General features: G+C 41.9%; 1 long non-coding RNA gene across 2 annotated transcripts; it reads left to right on the top strand.

The window, feature by feature from the left end:
• The first annotated feature begins 9,131 nt into the window (after positions 1–9,131).
• LOC147624015 (uncharacterized) lies at positions 9,132–24,019 on the top strand. 2 transcript variants are annotated; one of them, XR_015269300.1, is made up of 3 exons: positions 9,132–9,316; positions 9,464–9,683; positions 22,969–24,019. It is a non-coding gene; the product is annotated as an uncharacterized LOC147624015 (long non-coding RNA). The 2 variants fall into 2 exon arrangements; XR_015269299.1 differs by having other exon boundaries at positions 9,461–9,683.
• Positions 24,020–26,074: the final 2,055 nt, after the last annotated feature.

Raw genomic sequence — 26,074 nt, 5'->3', positions numbered from 1 at the left:
TGAAAAAATATCTCTTCTTATTAAAATAAGTTTCCCCGAAACAGAAGTTCAAAAAGATTTTCAAAAGGTGCATTAGAAATCAAGTATAATCTGTTCACTCAATCTGTTCACTCAAGAGGCCTTATCCTAGGGATCCAGATTTTTGAAAAATTTTAAATTAAGGTTTTGAGGGGCCAATCAGATTCATCCAAATGTGTGGAGAAGATAAATAGAAGAAATAAAGAAAATCCCCCCATAAATGAGTAAATACTCACATAAGATGAAGAGTGGACTAAGGACCAAAGGAATTACTAAAAAAATGGATTTTTGACACCTCACAATGGGAATTCCCCCCTCACGAAGGAGGCGCCTACTTCACATGTGTGGTGGATTTTAAAATTATCAAAAATTGAGATATTTTGTCTCTCCTCTCTCCTAATTCAAGTCTAGTTCCAAAAAGTAAGCTAAACTGGCCTAAACACTGGTGCGGTTGCTGATCATAAGGTGTGTGTTCCTTGTCATGCCCAAGAGAATGAGTCGGTTGTCAGTAGTGAGAACGCATGTGAGACTATTGTTGTTGGTCGAGGGGACCAAGATGCTTTGCCTGGGAGTTTAGGGAGCTTAGACTTGGTAGGGATGCCTGTGCAAGATGTGGAGAATCTTGAAGGATCACCAATGGTCTTGAAGCTGGAGAAACTACAGGGAAGTGACAATGATGAGTCTACAGTGCATGAAGTTGCTGTGTTTGATGTTGATGGGCTGAAGGGAAATGGGTTTATGGTGGACACACCACATGTTGATGCTCAGCATATGGATGAGTGGTTTGGCTATAGTCTTGGTCTGGCAGTTTGTCCAGAGGGAGAGTTGAAAGCCAATGATGCAGGTTGCAAATTGGATGATCATGAGGTGGGAGTTGAAGGTCAGGCGTTTGTTAAATTAGTATATGATTATGAGTGGGAGTTGAAGGTCAGGCGTTTGTTAAATCATTATATGATTATGAGTGGGAATCAAATGTGTCAGAAGGGAGTAGAGGTGAAGAATGTTTGTTTCCATCACAAGGCCATGTGAGCTGGTATGGAGAAGAAAATGCAGTATATATTGATGAAGCCATATATGAAGAGCCCAGGGGGTTGCTGAAAGTGGAAGACCATAACAGGATATATCAACGGTTATTTGACAGAGGAAAATGCTTGAAGGATTGGAAGGTAGATGCACCGAGATTTCTTTTTGATCCTGGTGGATAGCTATTGGAATTTATCTTTTTGCTGCTGAGCATGAATGGTCTAGCAGGCTGGGGGGGTTGGCAAAGTATGTTAGGTGTTTTTCTGAAAGGCGTTTTAGGCTTGTGTACTTATGGGATGCATGGCATGTGTGAGAGTTTTGCTCGGGAATGCCTTGGCAGATGTACAGGGTGGACGGTTTGGCTGTAAGCTTGTACAGGTTTTTCCGGAATGTGGTTGGCTGGAGGTAGTATCAGCTAATGTGTACACGTCCAAGAATAGAGTGGGCATTGGAAGGCTGTATTTGAAGAGGTATGGAAGCATGGGAGCAATTAATTATTAAGGGGCCAATGTAGCTTTGAGCATTGGTATGAAAAGGCATAGATGGTGGCCATTTTTTAGGCAAAATAGGAAAAAATAATATTATCAAAGTGGCCAACAGAGGAGACCACGTGGAACTTTGCCTTGATTCCAGCGCTGCGGGGCCAGCACATGGTAGAAGGTTGGCGAAGGCGTGGAAAGGCGGGTGATGCGCAGCACGCAAAGAAAAAGTGGCCGCCTTGGGTACGAGAATGTGGTAACAAGTGGAGAAGGGCTCGGGAGAACCTGAGGTCCTCGAGGTGGTGGTCGTCTACAGAGCGGAGAGCAGAGGCTGGGCGAAGTGAGCCGCCTTGTACGTGAAGAGGGCCAATGGTACTTGTGCAAAGAGCCGCCTGGTAGAAGAGAGACCGCCTTGCAGAGAGTGAGAGCAGAGAGAGGCGAGGAAGGAAGGTGGCCGCCTCTGACAAGAAAGAGAAAGTGTGTTACGTGAAGACGGGCTGGGGGGGCCGCAGAGAAGACAGAGGGGCTTTGGCCACTGTGTGCTGCTGGCAACACACTAAAGGCGAAGAGACGTGGGTGAGCAAGGCTCTAGTCATTCTGGAGAGCCAACCGCAAAGAGGAGCCACCTTGGGTTAGCTGGGGGCCTCAAGGTGCGCAGGTTGGGCTGGCGAAGGTAGAGGAGAGCCGCCTTAGGGTGAGCTACTGCAGCTGCTGGCGGTGACTGAAGCCCTGGATTTTGAAGAGCTGGCATGGTTGGCGCAGCCGACTCATACAGAGAAAGGGAGGCGGCTTGTGAGACGGCCTCTGGTGGGTGCGAAGGCGATGGGCAAGTGGGAGTCGCCTACGAGACACCTCGCGCAGCTGTGCTGACAGAGACAGGTCGAGGGAAGCTGCCTTTGAAGTGGGTAGCGCAAGAAGGTGCCGACTGTGGAAACAAAGGCTGATGCTTCAACGATGGTGAGGCTGGCATGTGAAACAGAAAGGGCAAGGCGCATGTGAAGAGTGGTTAGGTGTGGAGGACTAGTCGGTGTAGTCCAGCTGTAGAATGCTGTAGAATCTCTGGTAAAAATATGTCGGTGCCAACTACCAAAACCGCCAACGATATAAATGTCGAATGGTCATGCAGGTGCCTCGTGAGTGTCAACTCATGTTGAGCTTGACATCTCAACACTCCCCCTGAAGCTCAACTCAAACTCAACTCAAGCTCATGAACTCTAAGCATATCTCAAAATCTGCGGAGCTTCTCGGATCCCAAGGCCTTCATGAAGATGTCAGCGAGAAAGACCGTATTAGGTATTATGGAAAAAATCTCGCATTATGGGAATTTTGAAATTGAGAGGTTTCATGTATTATGGGAATTTCCCACTTAATGTGGGAAAAGTTATTGTGGAATTTCTTAATATAGAACAGAGGAAGGTACTAGTGTTGATAATCACCGTTCAAACCAAAAAAGTGGTATTAGTATTTGTGTATAAACATATTTGAAAGGAGTTTGATAATCATGTAGGAAGGTGGTGTTGATAAACACCATTTAATAAGAAAGTGGTATTTGTTTCTTTGCAAGGACCTGCACCAATTGAGTTGTACATTGCACAAAATTTATGAAACGATTGAACAAATAAGATAGAAACATTATTATAATATCAAAAAGATGTAGGAGGTACAAAGAAAAATTTCATTCAATAAGTGAAAATAAAAAATAAAGAAGACACCAAACTACATCTCTTTTGGATATTAGAGTTATATTAACCTAAAAATCCACATTGTCAATATTGAATCTACAAATGCTACTCCTCATTGAAGGAACCATCAATATGAGCTTCATCCTCACAAGCCAAGCCTAAGCATGCTTTTGCTTTACGGGCTTCCTTTTCTGGTATCTTGATTCTTTTGTATGGTGGTGGATTCCTTGGTTTCCACGACCAAAGAATTGCATCAGCATTTTCCCATACTTGTTGTTCTGCCTCATTAATTTGCCAATATCCCTTCCAACAATCAGCATAAGCTTGAGCATCTGTCAAACCTTTCTTCCTTGCACAAGGTCCCCAATATTGAATCAAGAGTTTCTTGTAATTTGGTGATGTAGGCTCATCAACAATATCCGATTTAGCCATAGCAAGCCAAACTGGATAGATGTTTCTGTCATCTGGGTGCAGCATGAAAAAGTGTCCTTGCTGAACATGTAGCATAGGGTTAAATGCCTCCCTTGTTGGTTTATCCCGTGCAGGCCCACAATAATGATCATTATGTTCTTCCATACCTAAGAATCTTTGTGCCTGCAATTGTTCAACATTCATATCATCTAATTGATGGGACCCTTCAGATTTTAGGCAAAAATCTGTGTACTTTCTTGCCTCTGATTGTATTGGTTTTCCAAGCTCTTCGATTACATTACTCCAATAATCTATGACGGGCCTATAATATCTTGGCACAAATGAACCATTACTTAGATTCTGCCAAAATTTTATGTAACCCTTCAATCCTGATATTACTTCTGCATGCATCTTCATATGCTCGGCCATTGGTAGTAGAGGTGGATCTCCTTTTGGTAACCTTGGTTTACTTTCATTGTCTGTCTTCCAAAGACGGATACTTCCACTCCAATTATGAATAGCTACATGTGCCTTAAATTGCATTATCGGTGTGTCTCCTTCCATGAAGAACCTGAATAGCAGTGGTTTGGAGTGACCTATAAGTGCTTCTTGCCCATCATAAATGTAGCCATCACAAATGAACTGATTCACGTGACATATAAAAGGCAGAAGCTGGTTGTGGTCTCTGCTTTGGAATCCTGTTTATGAAAGTGTAGCGTCTTTTTGCAGCTCAGTTTGGGCAACATGAACCTCATTAGTTACATCTCCATCATTATCCTCATTACATACATCAGCATGTTCAGCATGCATGCCATTAAGCGGAACATAGCGTTGCAATGGGCTCCCATCCAGCATTGTCAGCTGTTTAATAGGCCATTTAACTAGGGTGATACTATCCACTTACGGCATAGTTTGAAATTCATTTGCACTTTCAATAGCCACACCCACACAATCATCACCAAGTTGTTGAAAGTTGACACATTCAAATGGAAACACATATAAGATAGTCCCTTGATTGATAGTCTGCATCATGCTCTCATCCTTTAGAAGAACCATCTCATTCTTCCAAGATTGTCGGATTTGCATGTCAAGTTCTGGAGATGTTATCGGTATTGCATCTACAATTGGAGGTTCCACAGGCTCTTCTTGATCTGCATCACTGCATCTTTCACTCCACTCTCCAAATTCCAGCTCCCTTGTGAAAGGCCTTAAAAGCATTTTTGGCCAACGAACATTACTCCATAATGCATTTTTTAGATAAATGGTATCCATTGTAGGGAATGGTAGTTCCACATCCTTCAAGCATTCCTCCACAAGTAATGACACATTTCCTTGACCAATCTTTGTTCCACTACAAGTGGAATTTGGATCAATTCTACACACGCAGCCAATACCAACAGAATCATTGTTCAACATCATGTAGACCCTCCCTCCAGATTGGAAATCCATGCTGCACATAATCATGTTGGACTTGTTAAACTAGTAATCAAATCTAGCAAGCATTTTTTTTTAGATTGGAACCTACATCAGACTCTACCATGAAGTATAGCTCTACCATGTGGCCGAGCTAGAACTAGCTCTATCATATGGTAGAGATAGAACCCATTGAAGACTATCTCTACTATGTGGTGGGTTAGACTTTAAAGCATTCTAGCGATACCAATGGTGTCTAGATAGATTATTTTGATCTAGCTCTACCACATGGTAGAGCTAGATCAATGAATTCTAGCTCCGTTACATGATATAGTCACATTGATGCATTCTAGCTCCACCACATGATATAGTTACCAGATAGTAGAGCTAGTTCAATATATTCTAGCTCCACCACATGGTAGAGCTAGACCTCTAGGCATTCTAGGTCTCTACCTGAACCACATTGTAGAGATAGAATGCTTTGAGGTCTAGCTCTACCATGTGGTGGAGCTAGAATTGCATTTCAGGTCTAGCTCTACCATGTGGTGGAGCTAGAGTCGTAGAGGTAGAAAGCTTTGAGGTCTAGCTCTACCATGTGGTAGAGCAAAAATGCATCGATTTAGCTGTATTCCATACACATCAACAAAACCAATTACTCTAAGAAGAGACCTACTTCACATGACAATAACCAAGGAGCTAGAATTGCATTTGATCCAACTCTACCATGTGGTAGAGCTGTATTCTACCTAGACTACATCGTAGAGATAGAATGCTTTAAAGTCTAGCTCTACCATGTGGTGGAGCTAGAATTGCATTTGAGGTCTAGCTCTACCATGTGGTAGAGCAAGAATGCATCGATCTAGCTATGTTCCATACACATCAACAAAACCAATTACTCCAAGAAGAGACCTACTTCACATGACAAGAACCAAGGAGCCAGAATCGCATTTGATCTAGCTCTACCATGTGGTAGAGCTGTATTCTACCTAGACCACATCGTAGAGCTAGAATGCTTTGAGGTCTAGCTCTGCCATGTGGTGGAGCTAGAATTGCATTTGATCTAGCTCTACCATGTGGTAGAGCTGTATTCTACCTAGACCACATCGTAGAGCTAGAATGCTTTGAGGTCAAGCTCTACCATGTGGTGGAGCTAGAACTGCATTTGAGATCTAGCTCTACCATGTGGTAGAGCTGTATTGACCAGAATGCATCGATCTAGCTATGTTCCATACACATCAACAAAACCAATTACTCCAAGAAGAGACCTACTTCACATGACAAGAACCAAGCTTAGGAGCTATAATTGCATTTGATCTAGCTCTACCACGTGGTAGAGCTGTATTCTACCTAGACCACATCGTAGAGCTAGAATGCTTTGAGGTCCAGCTCTACCATGTGGTGGAGCTAGAATTCCATTTGAGGTCTAGCTCTACCATGTGGTAGAGTAAGAATGCATCGATCTAGCTATGTTCCATACACATCAACAAAACCAATTACTCCAAGAAGAGACCTACTTCACATGACAAGAACCAAGGAGCTATAATTGCATTTGATCTAGCTCTACCACGTGGTAGAGCTGCATTCTACCTAGACCACATCATAGAGCTAGAATGCTTTGAGGTCCAGCTCTACCATGTGGTGGAGCTAGAATTGCATTTGAGGTCTAGCTCTACCATGTGGTAGAGCGAGAATGCATCGATCTAGCTGTGTTCCATACACATCAACAAAACCAATTACTCCAAGAAGAGACCTACTTCACATGACAAGAACCAAGGAGCTAGAATTGCATTTGATCTTGCTCTACCACGTGGTAGAGCTGTATTCTACCTAGACCACATCGTAGAGCTAGAATTATTTGAGTTCTAGCTCTACCATGTGGTGGAGCTAATGCAGATCAATAAAACCAATTACTCCAAGAAGAGACCTACTTCACATGATGAGAACCAAGGATCTAGAAAAAAGGTCAGACTCTATTAGTCCTAAAAATCTATATAAACTTGTAGTCTCTCATTCAATGCAATAGAAGTGTTTATGTAAATTAAATCATGGTTTGTGTGTGAATTGATCTTCCCTAGTCCTTGATACCTAACAATCTATGGTAGGAATCAATGTTTCAAATTCTGGGCTTGTTATAGGAATTGCATCTGTAATTGGAGGATCAGAATGATCCCCTTCTTCATCACCGCTATAGCTTTCGTTTGATCAAATTAAGTTGCCAGTCATGATAGTAGATTGCAAAATAATCTTTGGCCATCGAACGGCACTCCATAATGAGTCTTGGAGAGATGAAGTATCCATTGTAGGAAAAGGTAGGACCACATCTTTCAAACATTCCTCCACTAGTATGGATACATTTTCTTGCCCTATCTTTGTACCAAAATCTCCTTGAATTTATATAATATATACTTTAACCTATGATAAAAGCTATAATCAAACGTATAAGCTTACAGTTATATTTATTAAATAAGCTATAATATAGTAGCATTAAAATAAGCTTTTATTAACTATAAGTTACTATAAGCTATATAGTTATAAATATATAATTTAAGTTACTATAAGTTATATAGTTATAGTTGTAGGTTAATATATAGGTTAATGTATATAATTTAAGTCACAATAGGTTATTTATAAACTTTAAATTATATTAATAGGTTTATATATAAATAGGTTTGATTTATATAGCTATAGAAAGTTTATAAATAAGATATATAAAGTATAATTATAAACTATAAATAGACTTTAAGTTACTATAGTGAACCTATTAAACCTATAAGCCTATTTATATATATCTTTAAGTCTATTTATATAATCAAACCTATAGTTACTATAGTTAATCTATTAAACCTATAAGCCTATAATTTATAATATATCTTTAAGTTACTATAGTTAACCTATTAAACCTATAAGCCTAATAATTTATATATATCTTTAAGCCTATTTATATAAACAAATCTATAAGCCTATTAATTATAAACTCTAAGTCTATATATATAACTATAAAAGCTATATTTTTATAATCAAATCTTTAAGCCTATCGATTATAACTTTACATTACCTATTTATAAAGGTTTATTTATAAACTTTAACTAAGGTGGCTCATAAATAATTGACGTTATCAGGACATACTCCTTTTCTCTAGCGTAGCATTCTAACCGTTTCCACCATCTTGCACTGCTTTTCATTCTCGTGCGGACCCACTCCATGGGAAACCTACAACAGAGGAGCTTGAAACATCTCCATTGCAACAAACAGAACAAGGCAGAGGAGCTTGAAACATCTCCACTGCAAACAGAACAAGGCAGAGGCATATTCTCCTTTGAGGAGATTGAGTCCCTTGCAGTGGATGGTGTCTCCATTCTTGGGATGCATTAAGGCACTGTCATCCCATGGCTATCGACTTGCTTATGCCTCTGCAACACGTGCTCTTTCGGCATCTCAAATTGCCCATGCATGCAAAACAACCAATGGCTCAGATGCATCACAAATGAACGGGAACGATCAGACCGGCCAAAATTTGCATGCTGCCAACAGCCAGGTTGCAACCCCTCTTGATGGAGGCAATGGCTGCAAATCTTGTTGAGGTGCGAGAGAAGGGGGAGGTCATAAGGGAGGATTCATGAAGGATGATGCATTTTTTCTTCCATAGGAATTTTTGTAACGGTTTTAAAAAAATAATTATGGAGCTGGAGTTTCCATTGATGCATTCGATTGTGAGCTATGATTATTAGAGGCGATTAGAGGCATTAGGCGAGTATAACCTGCAATTTCCACAAAAAAAAATTTTTAAAAGATTTAATCTTTTAATTTAATCTTATCCCGGCCGGCGCGTCTCTGACAACAACGAATTCGAATTCGTGGCCTGCATCCTCCTGCGCCTGCAGCAGCGCTAGACGGCGGACGCCTGGTTCGTTAGCTACTGTCGTTGCCTAGAGGAGCAGACGCCTGCTGGTTCGTTGCCTAGAGGGGTTCGTTGGCTGGTTTGTTGCCTAGAGGAGCAGACGCCATAGCCTCATACAGCTGAGCGCTGCTTTCATCAATCTCTAGGCAAACGCCATAGCCTCATACAGCTGAGCACTGCTTTCATCAATTGCAGCTTCACAGCAGCGTTTTGTGCCTGCGCTGCTTTCTGAGCGTTGCTTTCTGAGCGCTGCTTTCATCAAACGCAGCTTCACAGCAGCGTTTTGTGCCTGCGCTGCTTTCTGAGCGCTGCTTTCATCAAACGCAGCTTCACAGCAGCGTTTTGTGCCTGGGAAGTTTTGTGCGTGCTGCTTTCTTTTGGGCCTCATACAGGTGAGGGAAGCTGCAGCCTTGAGTTTTGTGTTTTGCTTTCTTTTGGGTCTCATACATACATGCAGCCTTAGTGGATTGGAGTTTTGTGTTCTGCTTTCTTTTGGGCCTCATACAGCTGAGGGAAATTTTCACTGTGATGCTCAGCAGGACGCCATAGCCAGAAAAGCTTCATCACTATGATGCTCAGCAGGATGCCATAGCCAGAAAAGCTTCATCATCGCCAGCTTCTCTTTACACTCTGTTCTACTATCTCTTCTCTTTCCCCCAAACATCAATGACATGACAAAATCATTCAAAAAGAAGAGACCATGACGCTTGACAACCAGGCATGCACTGCAACTCCATGCACTTGGCAGAGTAGATTCAGGTTTTTTCTCTTCAACCATTCTTGATTTTTTGAATTCTTGCATACTTTTATTTTCTACTCTATATCAATATATATGATCTGAATTTTAATTGACATGTTCAAAACTTTAAATCTAATCATAGATAATGATTTAATATGAGACAAAAATATGTGTACCTTGTGGTATCGTTGAATTTGATAATGGATGCGGTGATGTCCAAGTGCTAGTTGTCAATGCCAAGATGGGAAAGTAGGTTTATATTACATAAGCGACATAGATGTCAAGGAAAATTTGAAAAAAAGCAAGACCATTTTAAATTCTTAAAGGGCGGGATAATTTGAATTCAAAATTGGGCGGGATAATTTGAATGCTCTACCACATGGTAGAGCTGGAGAAATGCATTCTAGCTCTACCACATGGTAGAGCTGGAGTTGTAGTGACTTAAACTAGTGCAAGATGACTTGAAATGACAAACCATCCATGAAGTCAATATTAGATAAAATGGAAAAAATCCCTCAAAATGGGAATGTATTTCGGCCATAACTTGAACTTGAAGATGATCTTTGTATGGGTGTCTTCAAATAAGCACTGTGCTTGTGTCCCAATGGTAGCCAAGAACATTGCTAAGCCGGCTATGGAAGCTCCCTTGTCCTAGAGCATGCACAAAAGACCCCTCTCCACCTTCTTCATAGCATAGCTTCTCCCCTCTCTCCTTGCTTGAAATTGTACTTTCCTACTCTTTCACTCTATGCATGAGATCTATGCAAGAGAGCTCTCATAATAATGCAAGATGTAACTCTATGCATGTGAGCTCTATGTATGAGAGCTCCTAATGCAAGACCTAGCTCTATGCATGAGAACTCTTTCACTTTTTACATGAGATCTATTCATGGGAGCTCTTATAATAATGCAAGATATAGCTCTATGTATGAGAGCTCTTATAATAGATAATGCAAGATCTAACTCTATGCATGCGATCTCTATGTATGAGAGCAGCTCTTAATGCAAGACTTAGCTCTATGCATAAGAGCTCTTTCACTCTATACATGAGATCTATCCATGGGAGCTCTTATAACTGTGGTAGAGATAGACCTCAAAGCATTCTATCTCTACAATGTGGTTTAGGTAGAATACAGCTCTACCACAGTTACATTCAACCTCAGCCGGTTGCATTCATTGAAGTCTAGCTCTACCACATGGTAGAGCTTGAAGAATGCATTCTAGCTCCACCACATGGTAGAGCTGGACCTCAAAGCATTCTAGCTCTACGATGTGGTCTAGATAGCATATAGCTCTACCACATGGTAGAGCTAGACCTCAAATTCAATTCTAGCTCCACCACATGGTAGAGCTAGACCTCAAAGCATTCTAGCTCTATGATGTGGTCTAGGTAGAATACAGCTCTACCACATGGTAGAGCTAGATTAAATACAATTCTAGCTCCTTGGTTCTTGTCATGTGAAGTAGGTCTCTTCTTGGAGTAATTGGTTTTGTTGATGTGTATAGAACTCAGCTAGATCGATGCATTCTTGCTCTACCACATGGTAGAGCTAGACCTCAACAAATGCAATTCTAGCTCCACCACATGGTAGAGCTGGACCTCAAATGCATTCTAGCTCTACGATGTGGTGTAGGTAGAATACAGCTCTACCACAGTTACATTCAACCTCAGCCGATTACATTCATTGAAGTCTAGCTCTACCACATGGTAGAGCTAGAAGAATGCATTCTAGCTCCACCACATGGTAGAGCTGGACCACAAAGCATTCTAGCTCTACGAGATAGAATACAGCTCTACCACATGGTAGAGCTAGACCTCAAATGTAATTCTAGCTCCACCACATGGTAGAGCTGGGCCTCAAAGCATTCTAGCTCTACGATGTGGTCTAGGTAGAATACAGCTCTACCACGTGGTAGAGCTAGATCAAATGCAATTCTAGCTCCTTGGTTCTTGTCATATGAAGTAGGTCTCTTCTTGGAGTAATTGGTTTTGTTGATGTGTATGAAACACAGCTAGATTGATGCATTCTAGCTCTACCACATGGTAGAGCTAGACCTCAAATGCAATTCTAGCTCCACCAGAGCTGGACCTCAAATGCATTCTAGCTCTACGATGTGGTGTAGGTAGAATAAAGCTCTACCACAGTTACATTCAACCTCAGCCGGTTACATTCATTGAAGTCTCGCTCTACCACATGGTAGAGCTAGAAGAATGCATTCTAGCTCCACCACATGGTAGAGCTGGACCACAAAGCATTCTAGCTCTACGAGATAGAATACAGCTCTACCACAGGGTAGAGCTAGACCTCAAATGCAAGTCTAGCTCCACCACATGGTAGAGCTGGACCTCAAAGCATTCTAGCTCTACGATGTGGTCTAGGTAGAATACAGCTCTACCACATGGTAGAGCTAGACCTCAAATGCAATTCTAGCTCCACCACATGGTAGAGCTGGGCCTCAAAGCATTCTAGCTCTACGATGTGGTCTAGGCAGAATACAGCTCTACCACGTGCTAGAGCTAGATCAAATGCAATTCTAGCTCCTTGGTTCTTGTCATGTGAAGTAGGTCTCTTCTTGGAGTAATTGGTTTTGTTGATGTGTATGAAACACAGCTAGATTGATGCATTTTAGCTCTACCACATGGTAGAGCTAGACCTCAAATGCAATTCTAGCTCCACCAGAGCTGGACCTCAAATGCATTCTAGCTCTACGATGTGGTGTAGGTAGAATACAGCTCTACCACAGTTACATTCAACCTCAGCCGGTTACATTCATTGAAGTCTAGCTCTACCACATGGTAGAGCTAGAAGAATGCATTCTAGCTCCACCACATGGTAGAGCTGGACCACAAAGCATTCTAGAATACAGCTCTACCACATGGTAGAGCTAGACCTCAAATGCAATTCTAGCTCCACCACATGGTAGAGCTGGACCTCAAAGCATTCTAGCTCTACGATATGGTCTAGGTAGAATACAGCTCTACCACATGGTAGAGCTAGACCTCAAATGCAATTCTGGCTCCACCACATGGTAGAGCTGGACCTCAAAGCATTCTAGCTCTACGATGTGGTCTAGGTAGAATACAGCTCTACCACGTGGTAGAGCTGGATCAAATGCAATTCTAGCTCCTTGGTTATTGTCATGTGAAGTAGGTCTCTTCTTGGAGTAATTGGTTTTGTTGATGTGTATGGAACACAGCTAGATCAATGTGTGGTTTAGGTAGAGTATAGCTCTGCCAACAGTTACATTCAACCTCAGCCGGTTACATTCATTGAAGTCTAGCTCTACCACATGGTAGAGCTAGAAGAATGCATTCTAGCTCCACCAAATGGTAGAGATAAATTTCAAAGCATTCTGGTCAATACATTTATTAATCTTGCTCTGCCACCTAGTAGAGATAATATCTTTTAAAAAACCAGCACTAGAATACTTTGAAGTCCAGCTAGATTGCATTTATCTAGCTCTACCATGTGGTAGAGCTCTACCATGTGGTAGTGTTGCTCTACCATGTGGTAGAGCAACACTAATAAATGTATTGAGAGCTCCAAGATGGAGTAATTGAGATAGAATGCTTTGAGGTCTAGCTCTACCGTGTGGTGGAGCTAGAATTGCATTTGAGGTCTAGCTCTACCATGTGGTGGAGCTGGACCTCAAAGCATTCTAGCTCTACGATGTGGTCTAGATAGAATACAGCTCTACCACATGGTAGAGCTAGACCTCAAATGCAATTCTAGCTCCACCACATGGTAGAGCTAGAATGCATTTGAGGTCCAGCTCTACCATGTGGTGGAGCTAGAATGCAATTGAGGTCCAGCTCAACCATGTGGTGGAGCTAGAATGCATTTGAGGTCTAGCTCTACCATGTGGTGGAGCTGGACCTCAAAGCATTCTAGCTCTACGATGTGGTCTAGATAGCATACAGCTCTACCACATGGTAGAGCTAGCGCTCAAATGCAATTCTAGCTCCACCACATGGTAGAGCTGGACCTCAAAGCATTCTAGCTCTATGATGTGGTCTAGATAATATACAGCTCTACCACATGGTAGAGCTAGACCTCAAATGCAATTCTAGCTCCACCACATGGTAGAGCTGGACCTCAAACCATTCTAGCTCTACGATGTGGTCTAGGTAGAATACAGCTCTACCACATGGTAGAGCTGGATTAAAAGTAATTCTAGCTCCTTGGTTCTTGTCATGGGAAGTAGGTCTCTTCTTGGAGTAATTGGTTTTGTTGATGTGTATGGAACACAGCTAGATTGATGCATTCTTGCTCTACCACATGGATAGAGCTAGACCTCAAATGCAATTCTAGCTCCACCACATGGTAGAGCTAGACCACAAAGCATTCTATCTCTACAATGTGGTTTAGGTAGAATATAGCTCTACCACAGTTACATTCAACCTCAGCCGGTTACATTCATTGAAGTCTAGCTCTACCACATGGTAGAGCTAGAAGAATGCATTCTAGCTCCACCACATGGTAGAGCTGGACCTCAAAGCATTCTAGCTCTACGATGTGGTCTAGATAGAATACAACTCTACCACATGGTAGAGCTAGACCTCAAATGCAATTCTAGCTCCACCACATGGTAGAGCTAGACTTCAAAGAATTCTAGCTCCACGATGTGGTGTAGGTAGAATACAGGTCTACCACGTGGTAGAGCTAGATCAAATGCAATTCTAGCTCTTTGGGTCTTGTCATGTGAAGTAGGTCTCTTCTTGGAGTAATTGGTTTTGTTGATGTGTATGGAACACAGTTAGATCGATGCATTCTTGCTCTACCCAATGGTAGAGCTAGACCTCAAATGCAATTCTAGCTCCACCACATGGTAGAGCTAGACCTCAAAGCATTCTATCTCTACAATGTGGTTTAGGTAGAATACAGCTCTACCACAGTTACATTCAACCTCAGCCAGTTGCATTCATTGAAGTCTAGCTCTACCACATGGTAGAGCTTGAAGAATGCATTCTAGCTCCACCACATGGTAGAGCTGGACCTCAAAGCATTCTAGCTCTACGATGTGGTCTAGATAGAATACAGCTCTACCACATGGTAGAGCTAGACCTCAAATGCAATTCTAGCTCCACCACACATGGTAGAGCTGGACCTTAAAGCATTCTAGCTCTACAATGTGGTTTAGGTAGAATACAGCTCTACCACAGTTACATTCAACCTCAGCCAGTTGCATTCATTGAAGTCTAGCTCTACCACATGGTAGAGCTTGAAGAATGCATTCTAGCTCCACCACATGGTAGAGCTGGACCTCAAAGCATTCTAGCTCTACGATGTGGTCTAGATAGAATACAGCTCTACCACATGGTAGAGCTAGACCTCAAATGCAATTCTAGCTCCACCACACATGGTAGAGCTGGACCTTAAAGCATTCTAGCTCTACAATGTGGTTTAGGTAGAATACAGCTCTACCACAGTTACATTCAACCTCAGTCGGTTACATTCATTGAAGTCTAGCTCTACCACATGGTAGAGCTAGAAGAATGCATTCTAGCTCCACCACATGGTAGAGCTGGACCTCAAAGCATTCTAGCTCTACGATGTGGTCTAGATAGAATACAGCTCTACCACATGGTAGAGCAAGACCTCAAATGCAATTCTAGCTCCACCACATGGTAGAGCTAGACCTCAAAGCATTCTAGCTCCACGATGTGGTCTAGGTAGAATACAGCTCTACCAGGTGGTAGAGCTAGATCAAATGCAATTCTAGCTCCTTGGTTCTTGTCATGTGAAGTAGGTCTCTTCTTGGAGTAATTGGTTTTGTTGATGTGTATGGAACACAGCTAGATCGATGCATTTTTGCTCTACCACATGGTAGAGCTAGAATGCTTTGAGGTCTAGCACTACCTCAAAGCATTCTATCTCTACAATGTGGTTACATTCGTTGAAGTCTAGCTCTACCACATGGTAGAGCTAGAAGAATGCATTCTAGCTCCACCAAATGGTAGAGCTAAATCTACGAGATAGAATACAGCTCTACCACATGGTAGAGCTAGACCTCAAATGCAATTCTAGCTCCACCACATGGTAGAGCTGGACCTCAAAGCATTCTAGCTCTACGATGTGGCCTAGGTAGAATACAGCTCTACCACCTGGTAGAGCTAGATCAAATGCAATTCTAGCTCCTTGGTTCTTGTCATGTGAAGTAGGTCTCTTCTTGGAGTAATTAGTTTTGTTGATGTGTATGAAACACAGTTAGATCGATGCATTCTTGCTCTACCACATGGTAGAGCTAGACCTCAAATGCAATTTTAGCTCCACCACATGGTAGAGCTGGACCTCAAAGCATTCTAGCTCTAGGATGTGGTGTAGGTAGAATACAGCTCTACCAGAGTTACATTCAACCTCAGCCAGTTACATTCATTCAAGTCTAGCTCTACCACATGGTAGAGCTAGAAGAATGCATTCTAGCTCCACCACATGGTAGAGATGGACCGCAAAGCATTCTAGGTCTACGAGATAGAATACAGCTCTACCACATGGTAGAGCTAGACCTCAAATGTAATTCTAGCTCCACCACATGGTAGAGCTGGGCCTCAAAGCATTCTAGCTCTACGATGTGGTCTAGGTAGAATACAGCTCTACCACATGGTAGAGCAAGACCTCAAATGCAATTCTAGCTCCACCACATGGTAGAGCTAGACCTCAAAGCATTCTAGCTCCACGATGTGGTCTAGGTAGAATACAGCTCTACCAGGTGGTAGAGCTAGATCAAATGCAATTCTAGCTCCTTGGTTCTTGTCATGTGAAGTGGGTCTCTTCTTGGAGTAATTGGTTTTGTTGATGTGTATGGAACACAGCTAGATCGATGCATTTTTTCTCTACCACATGGTAGAGCTAGAATGCTTTGAGGTCTAGCACTAGCTCAAAGCATTCTATCTCTACAATGTGGTTACATTCGTTGAAGTCTAGCTCTACCACATGGTAGAGCTAGAAGAATGCATTCTAGCTCCACCAAATGGTAGAGCTAAATCTACGAGATAGAATACAGCTCTACCACATGGTAGAGCTAGACCTCAAATGCAATTCTAGCTCCACCACATGGTAGAGCTAGACCTCAAAGCATTCTAGCTCTACGATGTGGTCTAGGTAGAATACAGCTCTACCACACCTGGTAGAGCTAGATCAAATGCAATTCTAGCTCCACCACATGGTAGAGCTAGACCTCAAAGCATTCTATCTCTACAATGTGGTTTAGGTAGAATACAGCTTTACCACAGTTACATTCAACCTCAGCCGGTTGCATTCATTGAAGTCTAGCTCTACCACATGGTAGAGCTTGAAGAATGCATTCTAGCTCCACCACATGGTAGAGTTGGACCTCAAAGCATTCTAGCTCTACGATGTGGTCTAGATAGAATACAGCTCTACCACATGGTAGAGCTAGACCTCAAATGCAATTCTAGCTCCACCACATGGTAGAGCTAGACCTCAAAGCATTCTAGCTCTACGATGTGGTCTAGGTAGAATACAGCTCTACCACATGGTAGAGCTAGATTAAATACAATTCTAGCTCCTTGGTTCTTGTCATGTGAAGTAGGTCTCTTCTTGGAGTAATTGGTTTTGTTGATGTGTATAGAACACAGCTAGATCGATGCATTCTTGCTCTACCACGTGGTAGAGCTAGACCTCAAATGCAATTCTAGCTCCACCACATGGTAGAGCTGGACCTCAAATGCATTCTAGCTCTACGATGTGGTGTAGGTAGAATACAGCTCTACCACAGTTACATTCAACCTCAGCCGGTTACATTCATTGAAGTCTAGCTCTACCACATGGTAGAGCTAGAAGAATGCATTCTAGCTCCACCACATGGTAGAGCTGGGCGACAAAGCATTCTAGCTCTACGAGATAGAATACAGCTCTACCACATTGTAGTGCTAGACCTCAAATGCAATTCTAGCTCCACCACATGGTAGAGCTAGACCTCAAAGCATTCTAGCTCTACGATGCGGTCTAGGTAGAATGCAGCTCTACCACGTGGTAGAGCTAGATCAAATGCAATTCTAGTTCCTTGGTTCTTGTCATGTGAAGTAGGTCTCTTCTTGGAGTAATTGGTTTTGTTGATGTGTATGAAACACACCTAGATCGATGCATTCTTGCTCTACCACATGGTAGAGCTAGACCTCAAATGCAATTCTAGCTCCACCACATGGTAGAGCTGGACCTTAAATGCATTCTAGCTCTACGATGTGGTGTAGGTAGAATACAGCTCTACCACAGTTACATTCAACCTCAGCCGGTTACATTCAGTGAAGTCTAGCTCTACCACATGGTAGAGCTAGAAGAATGCATTCTAGCTCCACCACATGGTAGAGCTGGGACCACAAAGCATTCTAGCTCTACGAGATAGAATACAGCTCTACCACATGGTAGAGCTAGACCTCAAATGCAATTCTAGCTCCACCACATGGTAGAGCTGGACCTCAAAGCATTCTAGCTCTACGATGTGGTCTAGGTAGAATACAGCTCTACCACATGGTAGAGCTAGACCTCAAATGCAATTCTAGCTCCACCACATGGTAGAGCTAGACCTCAAAGCATTCTAGCTCCACGATGTGGTCTAGGTAGAATACAGCTCTACCAGGTGGTAGAGCTGTATACGATGTGGTCTAGGTAGAATAGAGCTCTACCAGGTGGTAGAGCTAGATCAAATGCAATTTTAGTTCCTTGGTTCTTGTCATGTGAAGTAGGTCTCTTCTTGGAGTAATTGGTTTTGTTGATGTGTATGAAACACAGCTAGATCGATGCATTCTTGCTCTACCACATGGTAGAGCTAGACCTCAAATGCAATTCTACCTCCACCACATGGTAGAGCTGGACCTCAAATGCATTCTAGCTCTACGATGTGGTGTAGGTAGAATACAGCTCTACCACAGTTACATTCAACCTCAGTCGGTTACATTCATTGAAGTCTAGCTCTACCACATGGTAGAGCTAGAAGAATGCATTCTAGCTCCACCACATGGTAGAGCTGGACCACAAAGCATTCTAGCTCTACGAGATAGAATACAGCTCTACCACATGGTAGAGCTAGACCTCAAATGCAATTCTAGCTCCACCACATGGTAGAGCTGGACCTCAAAGCATTCTAGCTCTACGATGTGGTCTAGGTAGAATACAACTCTACCACATGGTAGAGCTAGACCTCAAATGCAATTCTAGCTCCACCACATGGTAGAGCTAGACCTCAAAGCATTCTAGCTCCACGATGTGGTCTAGGTAGAATACAGCTCTACCACATGGTAGAGCAAGACCTCAAATGCAATTCTAGCTCCACCACATGGTAGAGCTAGACCTCAAAGCATTCTAGCTCCACGATGTGGTCTAGGTAGAATACAGCTCTACCAGGTGGTAGAGCTAGATCAAATGCAATTCTAGCTCCTTGGTTCTTGTCATGTGAAGTAGGTCTCTTCTTGGAGTAATTGGTTTTGTTGATGTGTATGGAACACAGCTAGATCGATGCATTTTTGCTCTACCACATGGTAGAGCTAGAATGCTTTGAGGTCTAGCACTACCTCAAAGCATTCTATCTCTACAATGTGGTTACATTCGTTGAAGTCTAGCTCTACCACATGGTAGAGCTAGAAGAATGCATTCTAGCTCCACCAAATGGTAGAGCTAAATCTACGAGATAGAATACAGCTCTACCACATGGTAGAGCTAGACCTCAAATGCAATTCTAGCTCCACCACATGGTAGAGCTGGACCTCAAAGCATTCTAGCTCTACGATGTGGTCTAGGTAGAATACAGCTCTACCACCTGGTAGAGCTAGATCAAATGCAATTCTAGCTCCTTGGTTCTTGTCATGTGAAGTAGGTCTCTTCTTGGAGTAATTAGTTTTGTTGATGTGTATGAAACACAGTTAGATCGATGCATTCTTGCTCTACCACATGGTAGAGCTAGACCTCAAATGCAATCCTAGCTCCACCACATGGTAGAGCTGGACCTCAAAGCATTCTAGCTCTAGGATGTGGTGTAGGTAGAATACAGCTCTACCAGAGTTACATTCAACCTCAGCCAGTTACATTCATTGAAGTCTAGCTCTACCACATGGTAGAGCTAGAAGAATGCATTCTAGCTCCACCACATGGTAGAGATGGACCGCAAAGCATTCTAGGTCTACGAGATAGAATACAGCTCTACCACATGGTAGAGCTAGACCTCAAATGCAATTCTAGCTCCACCACATGGTAGAGCTGGGCCTCAAAGCATTCTAGCTCTACGATGTGGTCTAGGTAGAATACAGCTCTACCACATGGTAGAGCAAGACCTCAAATGCAATTCTAGCTCCACCACATGGTAGAGCTAGACCTCAAAGCATTCTAGCTCCACGATGTGGTCTAGGTAGAATACAGCTCTACCAGGTGGTAGAGCTAGATCAAATGCAATTCTAGCTCCTTGGTTCTTGTCATGTGAAGTAGGTCTCTTCTTGGAGTAATTGGTTTTGTTGATGTGTATGGAACACAGCTAGATCGATGCATTTTTGCTCTACCACATGGTAGAGCTAGAATGCTTTGAGGTCTAGCACTACCTCAAAGCATTCTATCTCTACAATGTGGTTACATTCGTTGAAGTCTAGCTCTACCACATGGTAGAGCTAGAAGAATGCATTCTAGCTCCACCAAATGGTAGAGCTAAATCTACGAGATAGAATACAGCTCTACCACATGGTAGAGCTAGACCTCAAATGCAATTCTAGCTCCACCACATGGTAGAGCTGGACCTCAAAGCATTCTAGCTCTACGATGTGGTCTAGGTAGAATACAGCTCTATCACCTGGTAGAGCTAGATCAAATGCAATTCTAGCTCCTTGGTTCTTGTCATGTGAAGTAGGTCTCTTCTTGGAGTAATTAGTTTTGTTGATGTGTATGAAACACAGTTAGATCGATGCATTCTTGCTCTACCACATGGTAGAGCTAGACCTCAAATGCAATTCTAGCTCCACCACATGGTAGAGCTGGACCTCAAAGCATTCTAGCTCTAGGATGTGGTGTAGGTAGAATACAGCTCTACCAGAGTTACATTCAACCTCAGCCAGTTACATTCATTGAAGTCTAGCTCTAACACATGGTAGAGCTAGAAGAATGCATTCTAGCTCCACCACATGGTAGAGATGGACCGCAAAGCATTCTAGGTCTACGAGATAGAATACAGCTCTACCACATGGTAGAGCTACACCTCAAATGCAATTCTAGCTCCACCACATGGTAGAGCTGGGCCTCAAAGCATTCTAGCTCTACGATGTGGTCTAGGTAGAATACAGCTCTACCACATGGTAGAGCAAGACCTCAAATGCAATTCTAGCTCCACCACATGGTAGAGCTAGACCTCAAAGCATTCTAGCTCCACGATGTGGTCTAGGTAGAATACAGCTCTACCAGGTGGTAGAGCTAGATCAAATGCAATTCTAGCTCCTTGGTTCTTGTCATGTGAAGTAGTCTCTTCTTGGAGTAATTGGTTTTGTTGATGTTTCTGGAACACAGCATCGTAGAGCTAGAATGCTTTGAGGTCCACCTCTACCATGTGGTAGAGCTAGATCAAATGCAATTAGAGCTCCTTGGTTCTTGTCATGTGAAGTAGGTCTCTTCTTGGAGTAAATGGTTTTATTGATATGTATGGAACACAGCTAGATCGATGCAATCTGGTCAATACAGCTCTACCACATGGTAGAGCTAGACCTCAAATGCAATTCTAGCTCCACCACATGGTAGAGCTGGACCTCAAAGCATTCTAGCTCTACGATGTGGTCTAAGTAGAATACAGCTCTACCACATGGTAGAGCTAGACTAGACCTCAAATGCAATTCTAGCTCCACCACATGGTAGACCTAGACCTCAAAGCATTCTAGCTCTACGATGTGGTCTAGGTAGAATACAGCTCTACCACATGGTAGAGCTAGACCTCAAATGCAATTCTAGCTCCTTGGTTCTTGTCATGTGGTTTAGGTAGAATACAGCTCTACCACAGTTACATTCAACCTCAGCCGGTTGCATTCATTGAAGTCTAGCTCTACCACATGGTAGAGCTAGAAGAATGCATTCTAGCTCCACTGCATGGTGGAGCTTGACCTCAAAGCATTCTAGCTCTACGATGTGGTCTAGCTAGGATACAGCTCTACCATGTGGTAGAGCTAGATCAAATGCAATTCTTGCTCCTTGGTTCTTGGCATGTGAAGTAGGTCTCTTCTTGGAGCAATTGGTTCTTGGCATGTGAAGTAGGTCTCTTCTTGGAGTAATTGGTTTTGTCGATGTGTATGGAACACAGCTAGATCGATGCATTCTTGCTCTACCACATGGTAGAGCTAGACCTCATAGCTTTCTACCTCTACGATTCTAGCTCCACCACATGGTAGAGCTTGACCTCAAATGCAACACTAGATCCACCAGAGCTAGACCTCAAAGCATTCTATCTCTACAATGTGGTTTAGGTAGAATACAGCTCTACCACGTGGTAGAGCTGGATCAAATGCAATTCTAGCTCCTTGGTTATTGTCATGTGAAGCAGGTTTCTTCTTGGAGTACTTGGTTTTGTTGATGTGTATGGAACACAGTTAGATCGATGCATTTTTGCTCTACCACATGGTAGAGCTACCACATGGTAGAGTACTTGGTTTTGTTGATGTGTATGGAACACAGTTAGATCGATGCATTTTTGCTCTACCACATGGTAGAGCTAGACCTCAAATGCAATTCTAGCTCCACCACATGGTAGAGCTAGACATCAAAGCATTCTATCTCTATAATGTGGTTTAGGTAGAATACAGCTCTACCATAGTTACATTCAACCTCAGCCGGTTACATTCATTGAAGTCTAGCTCTACCACATGGTAGAGCTAGAAGAATGCATTCTAGCTCCACCACATGGTGGAGCTTGACCTCAAAGCATTCTAGCTCTACGATGTGGTCTAGGTAGAATATAGCTCTACCATGTGGTAGAGCTAGATCAAATGCAATTCTAGCTCCTTGGTTCTTGTCATGTGAAGTAGGCCTCTTCTTGGAGTAATTAGTTTTGTTGATGTGTATGGAACATAGCTAGATCGATGCATTCTTGCTCTACCACATGGTAGAGCTAGACCTCAAAGCTCTCTAGAATGCATTTATTTAGCTCTACCATGTGGTAGAGCAAGACTAACAAATGTATTGAGAGCTCCAAGATGGAAATACTCTTCATCTCCTCCACAGTGTTTTCATGGATATATATTGTGATTTTTGAATATGATATTTTAATTTTTTTTAAGTGTAAGAATATAATAACTATAATTAACAATTGTGGTTTTTGTTGTTGCAGGTGAAAGATGTCTCAGAAAAGAAAAGTGGTGGAAGTTCCGGACAGTGTTAACTTTGCCTCTGCTGATCAACGAGACGACAGTGGTACTTAGATATTTGGGGTCTTCAAGGTTCACAATTTAACAAAATTCATCTATTTGTTGCTAGTGATGTGGACGTGGATACTTTTGAGGATCTAGGACCAATGACTCTATCTTATATTTCTGTAGTTGATTCTCATCCCGATATTGAATGCATAAATATTGGGGTACCTGGGATGCATGAGTATCAACTAGATCCCAAGGCATTTATTAATGAACGAATAGTAAGAGGTAAACAAGATACTATGTTCTCTCGAGGGTGGAAGTTAGATTGTGCAAGTCAAGAAATAACTCTTGAAGAGTTGCAAGCTTCCATTGCTTATTGTGTGAAAGGCAAACAAAAAAAAGAGAAAATGCCCTCAAAAAATCCAGTTCAAAAAAAGGCAAAAAGCAGTACAGGTATTATGGATGTAGATGAAGTAGTTCTTAAATCTACAGTAGAGAAAACAGGCTTGGAAAATTCAACAAAAATAAGATTTGTGGATCCCAAAGTTTTGGAAAATGAGGTGCAAAAGACACTAAAGAGGCTTGGAAAATCTGTAGATGAAGTAGTTCTTAAATCTACAGTAGAGAAAACAGGCTTGGAAAATTCAACAAAAATAAGATTTGTGGATCCCAAAGTTTTGGAAAATGAGGTGCAAAAGACACTAAAGAGTGATACAGGGGGTATGGAAAAATACTCTAAGTATTTTCCATTCAAGTACAAAGAGTATGAGATCCCTGTAGATCAATGCTGGCTAGCTCCTGATCACTATAACTCCCGTCAAATAGAACCTCACCGTGTGGATGAATGCGTGTTATTTTTTGGTGCAAGTGCAAACAGGCCAGGAGCGTGTGCATACTTGATGCCTGTAAAGAATGCTGGCAAGAAGAAAGGAATTCCAATGAAACTAAGTGAGGTAACAGAGGAGAAACTCACAAAGTATTCCTATTGGATTATTGATGGCCAACATTCCATCTATGCTGCAAAATTCTTACGGTATCAAGAAATGGAAAAAGATGGTCGTGCTCAAGACCTGATACAAGTGTATGAAAAAAGGAAGGCTCGAATTGTTGTAGATCCACAGCCACAAGTTGCGACGGCCATATCTGCTATAGCTAATGAAGAGGCCCAATCATTATATGTCAAACAACCATACTATGATGTCTTCAGCACTTGAGGAGTCAGTGGATCTTCAATAATTCTCCGTCAAGGCCAACATCTGGAGTAACAGAGGGCTCATCATGTCGTGTAGACTGGGATGTATGTCCATATCCCTTGCTCTCTTATAATTATATGTTTTGAAAAAAATACTTGATTTTGATCTTTTTCTCTTTTATTTCTTTGCAGAAATTTTTACGGATGGCTAGAATTACGGTGGGAGCATCCTTCATTTCAAAACAGTCTCACATGGTCATTTACTCTGATGACGTTTTCAAAGGCTGGCTTGAAATCATGGAGAAGCAAAACAAGAAACCAACTGCCACAGTTTTCAGATGTCTTGCTGGGCTAGACGAACAAGAAGTCAAACAAATACAATCAGAAATCAGGTCTAGAAAAATTGTTCTTTCAAAGGATACTAAGGATGTAGATGTAATTGACATGCCAGAGCGTATCAAGCAGCTCAAGCAAGATAAAATTATTCAAGATGCATTGCTTGTAGAGTTCAACACTCTGAACAAGGACAAACAATGTCAAGATTAGTCAGAATTGACTATCACCTATAGCATCAATGAGATTGTATACTCAGTTCTTTTGAAGTTATGTGATGTGTATATAAAGTCAAAGCTACAGGTTGGATCAAAGAAGATTGATTTTCCAGTAGAAGCAAGGCAATATGTGGAGTGGAATATCAGCCTTAGCAAAGAAAGTTCAACCTTGTCCTTGGATCTTCCTTGGTGTATTTATGCTGTGAGTCTTCCATTCGACGGGAGTTACTACTTGAAGCGCCACCTCAACAATCCAATTTCCATTGGGTTATGTGTTCTGGATAACACTGAAGATTTGGGAAGAAATATGCATTGGGATGTGGAATCATTTTGCAATCTTTTGAACGGCATTATGATCATTACGACAGGTAGATCTTTGCCATCCCAATATGTGTTGCTTACCTTTCTAAATATTGCAGATTTTACTCACTTGCAAAATGCTTTAAAAAATTTGAGTGGCATAGCAAAGGAACAGTATAATGGGGCATTGCATTTTCGACGTGACAACCGATGCATTGGTGCAATAGAGTTCTTCACATCCTTAGTGTTTTTCAGCAAGGGAGATGCCTTTCAACGAGGACTAGCAGATAATCCTGATCCAGGTACACAAGCAACAATATTGGATACTGGACTTCTTGATATAGATAATGAAGATGTTAAAACTATCCCAGACATTGAGTTTCTAAGAATCAAGAAGAATCTTTTGATCAAGCAATGTATTCGGAAGTATTGCAGAGAAGGCTGCAAGCTTGTTGATCTTTTCAGTAATGGCTACATCATCGAGCTAGGGCTAGCACTAAATAAGGAAGTGATTTGCCTAGTGGAGAGTATTGAAGATCAAAGAAAGATGGTAACAAGGCTTCTTGACTTTGCAAAGTCAAGAAATGAGCAACCAGTTCTGCCTATTACTAACAATCCAAGGAATACCACGGAAAGATCGAGCCATGGTGAAGTTCGTTCAGCTCGAGATTTTTTGGATTTTGAAGACAGTATGTAACTTCTTTATGGGCTTTCCTTGTATCTTCGATACTTTTATTTGGTGATGTTTTGACTTGTTATATCCTTGGTTCATTTTTTAGTAGTATTTAGTTCTTTTGATTTTATACAATGCCTTTATTATTTTTGTAGCTCTCTCCAAATTGGGCTTTGGAATCTAGAATCACCAAGTTATGGATCCTAACATGTTCATTGACAAATTCACTTTTTACATAACCAATTGGTGAATTTGAAAAGCCTACTTAGTGGTCGCACAATGGCCAATTGGTGAATCTGAAAATCTTACTTATAAATCTAAGATGATAGAGCTAGAGATCCTCTCATTTACTTCAATCCTACCCT

This window comes from Cibotium barometz, chromosome 26 (assembly GCF_041138505.1).
Source record: "Cibotium barometz isolate CiBa-2024 chromosome 26, ASM4113850v1, whole genome shotgun sequence".
Taxonomy (NCBI): Eukaryota; Viridiplantae; Streptophyta; class Polypodiopsida; order Cyatheales; family Cibotiaceae; genus Cibotium; species Cibotium barometz.
The sequence above is the reverse complement of the archived record's forward strand: the minus strand, read 5'-3'. Positions and strand labels throughout refer to the sequence as shown.